General features: G+C 49.3%; 1 non-coding gene across 1 annotated transcript; it reads left to right on the top strand.

The window, feature by feature from the left end:
* The first annotated feature begins 4,577 nt into the window (after positions 1-4,577).
* trnaa-ugc (transfer RNA alanine (anticodon UGC)) lies at positions 4,578-4,649 on the top strand. Its single transcript has one exon. It is a non-coding gene; the product is annotated as a tRNA-Ala (tRNA).
* Positions 4,650-9,095: the final 4,446 nt, after the last annotated feature.

Below are 9,095 nucleotides of genomic sequence, written 5' to 3'. Positions count from 1 at the left end.
ACTGAAGGTTCATTAAATCAAGGTGTCACTCAGGCTCAGGCCTCTCTATCTCGAGCCTCCACAAGCCAGTGAGCAGAAGTCTGTTTATACAAACGGTTCTGTGAAGGCTCGCAATGTAAACTCTAAATAAGGTTCTGTTAAGTCTGTAACAACAAGGCACGGATGGTACCAGGAGTTATGCTTGGAATGTAACTTCTGAAGGTTGAGAGACATGAATAATGGTCAGGCTGAGAGATGTGGATGTGAGAGTGAACTGCTCATAAACTGAAAAAGGGAATAAGAAGAGACCTCAAAAGCTGAGGAAGGCGCACAAGATTCTGGCAAGGAAGAAGAGAACTTTTCAGTCAACAGATCACAGCAACAGAGAGAGAGAGAGACCGCACCGTAGTCACTTGGAGGGATAGAGAGAGAGAGAGAGAGAGACCGCACCGTGGTCACTTGGAGGGATAGAGAGAGAGACCGCACCGTAGTCACTTTTTCTTATTCGTTCACGGGATGTGGGCGTCGTTGGCAAGGCCGGCATTTATTGCCCATCCCTAATTGCCCTCGAGAAGGTGGTGGTGAGCCGCCATCTTGAACCGCTGCAGTCCGTGTGGTGACGGTTCTCCCACAGTGCTGTTTGGAAGGGAGTTCCAGGATTTTGACCCAGCGACAATGAAGGAACGGCGATATATTTCCAAGTCGGGATGGTGTGTGACTTGGAGGGGAACGTGCAGGTGGTGTTGTTCCCATGCGCCTGCTGCCCTTGTCCTTCTAGGTGGTAGAGGTCGCGGGTTTGGGAGGTGCTGTCGAAGAAGCCTTGGCGAGTTGCTGCAGTGCATCCTGTGGATGGTGCACACTGCAGCCACAGTGCGCCGGTGGTGAAGGGAGTGAATGTTTAGGGTGGTGGATGGGGTGCCAATCAAGCGGGCTGCTTTATCTTGGATGGTGTTGAGCTTCTTGAGTGTTGTTGGAGCTGCACTCATCCAGGCAAGTGGAGAGTATTCCATCACACTCCTGACTTGTGCCTTGTAGATGGTGGAAAGGCTTTGGGGAGTCAGGAGGTGAGTCACTCGCCGCAGAATACCCAGCCTCTGACCTGCTCTCGTAGCCACAGTATTTATATGGCTGGTCCAGTTAAGTTTCTGGTCAATGGTGACCCCCAGGATGTTGATGGTGGGGGATTCGGCGATGGTAATGCCGTTGAATGTCAAGGGGAGGTGGTTAGACTCTCTCTTGTTGGAGATGGTCATTGCCTGGCACTTATCTGGCGCGAATGTTACTTGCCACTTATCAGCCCAAGCCTGGATGTTGTCCAGGTCTTGCTGCATGCAGGCTCGGACTGCTTCATTATCTGAGGGGTTGCGAATGGAACTGAACACTGTGCAGTCATCAGCGAACATCCCCATTTCTGACCTTATGATGGAGGGAAGGTCATTGATGAAGCAGCTGAAGATGGTTGGGCCTAGGACACTGCCCTGAGGAACTCCTGCAGCAATGCCCTGGGGCTGAGATGATTGGCCTCCAACAACCACTACCATCTTCCTTTGTGCTAGGTATGACTCCAGCCACTGGACAGTTTTCCCCCTGATTCCCATTGACTTCAATTTTACTAGGGCTCCTTGGTGCCACACTCGGTCAAATGCTGCCTTGATGTCAAGGGCAGTCACTCTCACCTCACCTCTGAAATTCAGCTCTTTTGTCCATGTTTGGACAAAGGCTGTAATGAGGTCTGGAGCCGAGTGGTCCTGGCGGAACCCAAACTGAGCATCGGTGAGCAGGTTATTGGTGAGTAAGTGCCGCTTGATAGCACTGTCGACGACACCTTCCATCACTTTGCTGATGATTGAGAGTAGACTGATGGGGCGGTAATTGGCCGGATTGGATTTGTCCTGCTTTTTGTGGACAGTACATACCTGGGCAATTTTCCACATTGTCGGGTGGATGCCAGTGTTGTAGCTGCACTGGAACAGCTTGGCTAGAGGTGCAGCTAGTTCTGGAGCACAAGTCTTCAGCACTACAGCTGGGATGTCGTCAGGGCCCATAGCCTTTGCTGTATCCAGTGCACTCAGCCGTTTCTTGATATCACGTGGAGTGAATCGAATTGGCCGAAGACTGGCTTCCGTGATGGTGGGGATATCAGGAGGAGGCTGAGATGGATTATCCACTCGGCACTTCTGGCTGAAGATGGTTGCAAACGCTTCAGCCTTGTCTTTTGCACTCACGTGCTGGACTCCGCCATCATTGAGAATGGGGATGTTTGCAGAGCCTCCTCCTCCCGTTAGTTGTTTAATTGTCCACCACCATTCACGACTGGATGTGGCAGGACTGCAGAGCTTTGATCTGATCCGTTGGTTGTGGAATCGCTTAGCTCTGTCTATAGCATGTTGCTTCCGCTGTTTAGCATGCATGTAGTCCTGAGTTGTTGCTTCACCAGGTTGGCACCTCATTTTTAGGTACGCCTGGTGCTGCTCCTGGCATGCTCTTCTACACTCCTCATTGAACCAGGGTTGATCCCCTGGCTTGTTGGTAATGGTAGAGTGAGGAATATGCCGGGCCATGAGGTTACAGATTGTGCTGGAATACAATTCTGCTGCTGCTGATGGCCCACAGCGCCTCATGGATGCCCAGTTTTGAGCTGCTAGATCTGTTCTGAATCTATCCCATTTAGCACGGTGGTAGTGCCACACAACACGTTGGATGGTGTCCTCAGTGCGAAGACGGGATTTCATCTCCACGAGGACTGTGCGGTGGTCACTCCTACCAATACTGTCATGGACAGATGCATTTGCGACAGGTGGATTGGTGAGGACGAGGTCAGGTAAGTTTTTCCCTCGTGTTGGTTCGCTCACCACCTGCCGCAGGCCCAGTCTAGCAGCTATGTCCTTCAGGACTCGGCCAGCTCGGTCAGTAGTGGTGCTACCGAGCCACTCTTGGTGATGGACATTGAAGTCCCCCACCCAGAGTACATTCTGTGCCCTTGCTACCCTCAGTGCTTCCTCCAAGTGGTGTTCAACATGGAGGAGGACTGATTCATCAGCTGAGGGAGGACGGTAGGTGGTAATCAGCAGGAGGTTTCCTTGCCCATGTTTGACCTGATGCCATGAGATTTCATGGGGTCCAGAGTCAATGTTGAGGACTCCCAGGGCCACTCCCTCCTGACTGTATATCACTGTACCGCCACCTCTGGTGGGTCTGTCCTGCCGGTGGGACAGGACATACCCAGGGATGGTGATGGAAGAGTCTGGGACGTTGGCTGAAAGATATGATTCTGTGAGTATGGCTATGTCAGGCTGTTGCTTGACTCGTCTGTGGGACAGCTCTCCCAATTTTGGCACAAGTCCCCAGATGTTAGTAAGGAGGACCTTGCAGGGTCGACTGGGCTTGGTGTTTTGCCGTTGTCGTGTCCGGTGCCTAGTGGTCCGATGCCGGGTGGTCCGTCTGGTTTTATTCTTATTATGACTTTTCGTAGCGAGATTTTGCAACTGAGTGGCTTGCTGGGCCATTTCAGAGGGCAATTAAGAATCAACCACATTGCTGTGGGTCTGGAGTCACATTTCGGCCAGACCGGGTAAGGGCGGCAGGCTTCCTTCCCTAAAGGACATTAGTGAACCAGATGGGTTTTTACGACAATCCGGTAGTTTCATGGCCATCATTACTGATACTAGTATTTTAATTCCAGATTTTTTTATTTAATTAATTGAATTTTTAATTAATTAATTGAATTTAAATTCGCCAGCTGCCGTGGCGGGATTTGAACTCATGACTCTGGATTTTAGTCCAGGCCTCTGGATTACGAACATAATATAAATTGATTATTTCTTCAGTAAAATGCAGTGAGTGGGGGATAGTTACATAATATAAATTGATTATTTCTCCATTAAAATGCAGTGAGTGGGGGATAGTTACATAATATAAATTGATTATTTCTCCAGTAAAATGCAGTGAGCGGAGTGCACACCCACCACGGGTGGCCTCATAAAATGAGGACAATCTGTTCTTCTTTCCTTGGTGAGAGGTTTGTGTGATCTGGGGATTTAGTTCAGTGATCGAGCGCATGTTTCGCATGTGTTGAGGTCCTGGGTTCAACTCCCAGCATCTTCCTAAATAATTTTTGACCAGAATTACCCACGGAAAGTTGAATGACGCTTTTTGAGCTCAGCGAGTTCCAACTTCTGAGGCTCCACAAGCATTAAATTGTCCCGGAGCGGGACTTCATCTCTCGGTCCCCTCAACAGCTCAACTCAAAGCAGCCGCCGACTGAGGGGAATGTGTGACGGTGCAATATCGAGCGAGCAGTCCCAGCTCTTGTTCCTGTTTGACGCTCTGTCATTCTTCCATCTCACTTTATGATTCAGAGGTTGGATTTCAGCCTTGTCACTGACCATTAGCGATTGGGTTTTTTATTTCCGCAGACTTTTTTTTGGAAAGTTCAAAGTAAAGAGGAGCAGAAACCCCGTGAACTGAAGCAGAGGTTGAACATTGTGAACACGCGGGACCGCTGGGCATCTCGATGTCCTGGAGAGACGGAGCAGAAAGCTCACGGCTTCACTTCTAAAGTGTCTGCTTGTTTATTTCTCAGGTACCTTTTGACCCGTGGGGATGTAGCTCAGTGGAAGAGCGCATGCTTTGCATGTATGAGGTCCCGGGTTCAATCCCCGGCATCTCCAAACAAGTTAAATTTCCAGTTTTGGATTCAACTGTGAGAATATCATCTGAGACTCGCCTCACATTTACACACAAGGAGAGACAAGAGTTTCTTCACCTCGCGAAAAACCGAACGCTCCGCACAGAATATAATTCAATGGGAGAGCGCCCACGGTGTTTCAATGGCTCCCATCTCATGGTTGATCAGCTTGCCCAGTGATCGATTATTTCCAGTTTCACAGATTGGGGGGAAGCAGTGGACCGGCGTTCCGACCACAAAGAGGGAAGAATAGTCTGGATGTTGGGAGCTTCTTCTTTTCCCAGAGAGTACTGAGCATCTGGAATGTATTCCCGGCTGGTGCGGTGGGTGCTGACTCTCTCTGGTGCGGTGCGTGCTGACCCTCTCCGGTGCGGTGGGTGCTGACTCCGGTGCGGTGGGCGCTGACTCTCTCCGGTGTGGTGGGCGCTGACTCTCTCCGGTGTGGTGGGCGCTGACTCTCTCCGGTGCGGTGGGCGCTGACTCTCTCCGGTGCGGTGGGCGCTGACTCTCCGGTGCGGTGGGCGCTGACTCTCTCCGGTGCGGTGGGCGCTGACTCTCTCCGGTGCGGTGGGCGCTGACCCTCTCTGGTGCGGTGGGCGCTGACCCTCTCTGGTGCGGTGGGCGCTGACCCTCTCTGGTGCGGTGGGTGCTGACCCTCTCTGGTGCGGTGGGTGCTGACCCTCTCTGGTGCGGTGGGTGCTGACCCTCTCTGGTGCGCTGGGTGCTGACTCTGGTGCGGTGGGTGCCGACTCTGGTGCGGTGGGTGCTGACTCTCTCTCCGCCTTCTCGAGGGATCTGGACCGGTTCTTGACTGGGGCAGAGATTGCATCATATTTTTTTTTAATTCGTTCACGGGATGTGGGCGTCGCTGGCGAGGCCAGCATTTATTGCCCATCCCTAATTTCCCTCGAGAAGGAAGGTGAGTGGTTTTACAGTTAACCAATGAATGGTCAGTGTGATCCACTGGACTCGATTCGATCGCCTGAGGGAGTCGGGGAGGAATTTCCCAGAATTTCCCCTCCTGATTGGCCCTGGATTTTTTTCTGGTTTGTAACCGCTCCCAGGAGATTCCATGTTCCCGGTGGGTGGGGCTGGTGGTGTGTGCAGGAAGTGTCCAGTCACGATGCTCCAGGTATGTGGGGCAGGATTGATGAACCAGCTGGTCTTTTCCTGCCCGTCATGTCCGTCTGTAACCCCACATCGTCAAGGTGTTTTTAGTGAAGTGATCTTTAAACACAAAACCCTCACCTGGGACAAGTCCTGCGTCCATCCATAGTGAAATGAGACTCAATGCCCTCCTCCTTTTACATTATTGTATTGTCCGTTTGGTTAAGATGAAAATACAAATTATCCGCTCTGGGCTCCTCCAGTCTCTCTGTGTTTCTCTCTCCTGCTAAACTGACTGACTGTCAGATAATAGTAACTGGTGTCCTCTCCATCCCGTTCTCAACACCCAGACACGACTACTTCCTGAATAAATTCAACACTCACAGACAGTCCAGTGTCAGACAGTTACAGACGGTTTCTCTCCACCTTTCCTTACAGGACTGGCGAATGATGAATGCCCCGTCAGACCGGTTGATATACAGTAAAAGGGACAGTGACCCTCTCACCAATAGCACCGGAGGTTTGTTCACAGACACAGAATCAGTCTTTCCCTTTCTATCAGTGTGTCTATATTACGCTCAGTAACAGTATCCCGCCTCCTTGTACAGCACTGGGGAGAGAGAAAGACAGACAGACAGAGAGAGACACACAGACAAACAGACACAGTATCAGTCTCACACTTCCCATCAGTGTGTCCGTTTCACACTCAGTAACAATATTCCACCTTCATGTACAGCGCTAGAGAGAGATAAAAACAGACAGGCACAGTATCAGAATTACACTTCCTATCAGTGTCTGTATCACTCTCAGTAACAGTATCCCACCTTCATAATCTGTTCAAAAGAGAGAGAGAGAGAAACTGACCTGTAATGTCCCGTTTTCACAGAGTAACAAATTGGAAAATATTCCATTCCAATTTCTATTCCAAGATGGAGTGACAGAAGATGCAGTCTCATCTCTCACTGATATTATTTCAGAGACAGACACATTATTAATCCCACTCTCAGGGACAGTGTCACACATTTAACCCTCTCTTGCATGTTGTCCCCTCTGCAATCTTGCAGCTCAGGGCCGTTCTGTATTACTCTCAGTGACCGAGAGTTTCACTCCGATTGAAATAAACTGGGACTGTTGCTGCCTGATATTAATCCTACACGGTCCCAGCAAATACACCGACTCCCACTTTCCTCCCCCGTTTCTCCAGGATTGGTTTGAGGAATCCTCCCTCCAGTTTCGGAGTCAAACGTCACTTTATCAGTAAGGGAGCCAAGAATGAACAGAACCCATTGGCTCATTCCACAGCCGCTCACTTTATCTCTGAAAGACTCTTTCCCATCAAAAGAGCCCGAGAGAAACAGCAGGGATGGAAACCTCGAGTTTAATAGTTGGAGATTGTAAAGTCAGTCTGGATTCCAGCGTTGGGCACTGGTGGAATCCCATCTGTTTCCCATTCTGGTGCCTGTTCCTGCACTGCCTGTGGAGCCCATTCCCTCTGACCTTTCCCCCAGACCCACTTCCTTTGCTCAGACAGGCGGGAATGGAGAGATCACGGCCCCCGGGGGAAGGGAGCAAAGAGCAGCCTCGTTACAGCAGCTCATCGCTCCGGGACCGTGTCCGCAGATGGGCTCAGAGATCGGCATTGAGTCCGGGGGAAGGGCAGGGGGAGTCCGGGGGCTGTTTGTAAGAGGCGGAGTGGATCAGGAACTGGTCCCGGAACATGGAGTGAGAGGGGGGAAGGGAGAGGTCATTCTCGGGCTGTGTGTGGACAGGGTGTGTCCAGGGGAAGGGAGAGAGAATGGGAAGAACCTGCTATTAAAACCATTGCTGCTTTCACTCCCCAAACCAGGAGTGAATGGTCCTGGTTTAGTTCCAGTCTCACCCTGTTTATTGTTATTGGACAGTGAAGAGTGGAAACAGAGCCGGACAGTAAGGATGTGGGGAGTTATACAAAGAGCATCTATTGCAGGCACCAGGTGAGAAGTGTGAAGGACACAATTTAAACAGCGGCTGTTTGGTTTGGGTTGAACGGTTAGTCCCATGGGAGAGGGGATTAGAAACCTGACCTGGACAAAGGTCCCTGCCCCATCGGGTAGTCCCATTCATGGATCAGTGCAGGGGTTGGGTTGTGTCTGGATGTCACTAAATTGTTGTAAAACAGCCCAACACACCTGGTGTGCAGAAGCTGAGTGCTGCAGTGGAGTCAGACACTGACACTGTTTGTATCACTGGTTTTCATTTGTGGATATTCAAAATGATCATTAGCAGAGATATTAAACTGATCTCTTTTCCATTTTCAACCTCACCATTTCTTGGGTTACAAGAGATAATTTTCTTTCCACAGTCGAATCCTTGAATGATCCAGAATGAATGTGATGTTTCCTCCACCCGAGGCACAAGGAGGAGTGCAGCCAGCTCCTTCTCACACACAGGAGGTACATTATCACCCACCGAGCACAGAGACACAGACAGGTCATCAGTTCCACAGTCTCAGACAGTAGAAGTAGTCAGTCCCACACTGATCCCAAGTTCCAGAGACACACTTTCAATCCAACATTCAAACAGAGCGGGTGAGGCAGACACTGTTCCATTTGCCCTGAACTCAGTCCCGCTGACAGGTCGATACAAAAATCCCAGTCCAAAATCACACTCTCAGATTGAAAGGCACTGTGTCAATCTCACAATAGGGCAACACAGCTACGAATTAAATACCAGAGAGAAATCACACATGGTACCCGATTGAAAGGGACAGAATGAATCCCAATAATGTACCCGAGATTCCAATTGAATGCTATCCCAGAACTCTCTCACACATGACTTTAATACATGAAATATCCATTCGAAAAGTGTACCATTTGCTACAAATCCAAACCTCACGTACAGTATCGATTGAGAAATACTGAAATATAGTAAACCTGAGAAGCAAATTAGATACCAGTTCAGAATGCACTCGCAGAATGAAATTTAAAGATAGAGTATCAATTCTATTAGTGCAGACTGAGATACACATTATATACCAGTCCAAAAATCTCATACAATATTAGACTGAAAGATACAGTATCAATTCCATTTCTACAGACTGATCTACACATTACAAACCAATTCAAAAATGTCACCTTATCAGTTTGAAAGATTCATTATCATCCACAATCGTACTCACAGAGATACAGATTTAATAGTGGTCCAAAAAGCACACAAATTATCTGATTAAAACCTCCAACATTAAATCCTAAAGTTCGTCCATATTTACAAATTAAATAAGGAGTAAAACTCTTCAAACATTAAGATATTAAAGCTAAAGTATTGAACGCGATAATGTAATCTG

Source organism: Heptranchias perlo, unplaced genomic scaffold, assembly GCF_035084215.1.
Source record: "Heptranchias perlo isolate sHepPer1 unplaced genomic scaffold, sHepPer1.hap1 HAP1_SCAFFOLD_420, whole genome shotgun sequence".
Lineage (NCBI taxonomy): Eukaryota > Metazoa > Chordata > Chondrichthyes > Hexanchiformes > Hexanchidae > Heptranchias > Heptranchias perlo.
This window is presented reverse-complemented; position numbering and strand designations above follow the sequence as displayed.